Here is a 713-nt window from a genome sequence, read left to right as displayed (position 1 = left end):
TCTGAGAGTTCTGGAAAGCCCTGTGAGCTAAGCAAGAACTATGAAAACAAAAGAGTGTGGTAATTCCTGTCCCATAGAGACTTACCGGTTACTAGGGGGTCCTAGGATGATACGGTAAGCACACATAAAGTGCTAATAAACAATACGGAGCAGCAATACCAGGTGAGATCTATGATGGCAAGACAAAAGCATGGGAGAAGCAATTAGTAACATGTGTTTTCATATCAGAAGGAGTGAACATAGTGTAGAGTGCAATGTGCAGGGTAAACTTTGGCAGAAGGAAAACTGACATAGCCCTTGAAATGAGATTTTTTTTTAGACAAGGTCACATTTTGTTGCCCAGGCTGGAATGCAGTGGCGCAATCACAGCTCATTGCAACCTCTAACTTCTGGGCTTAGGCGATCCCCCTGCCTCAGCCTCCTGAGTATCTGGGCCAATGAGTGGGTGCCATAATGCCTGGCTAATGTTTTTATTCATTTATTTATTTTTAGAGACAAAATGTGGCTATGTTGCCCGGGCTGGTCTCAGACTCCTAACCTCAAGCAATCCTCCCACCCTTACCTCCCAAAGTGTTGGGATTATAGGCATGAGCCATCAGGATTTAAGAGCTCTAAATATTTCAACACCCAAATAGATTTCCCTAATTTTGTTGATATAGGAAAAATAAGAAAATATTTTAATGATGATAATATCATAGCTAATAGCTGATATC

The sequence above is a fragment of the Propithecus coquereli genome, unplaced genomic scaffold (assembly GCF_000956105.1).
Source record: "Propithecus coquereli isolate 6110/MARCELLA unplaced genomic scaffold, Pcoq_1.0 Scaffold19, whole genome shotgun sequence".
In the NCBI taxonomy this organism is placed as follows: domain Eukaryota; kingdom Metazoa; phylum Chordata; class Mammalia; order Primates; family Indriidae; genus Propithecus; species Propithecus coquereli.
Note: the sequence above shows the minus strand (reverse complement) of the source record.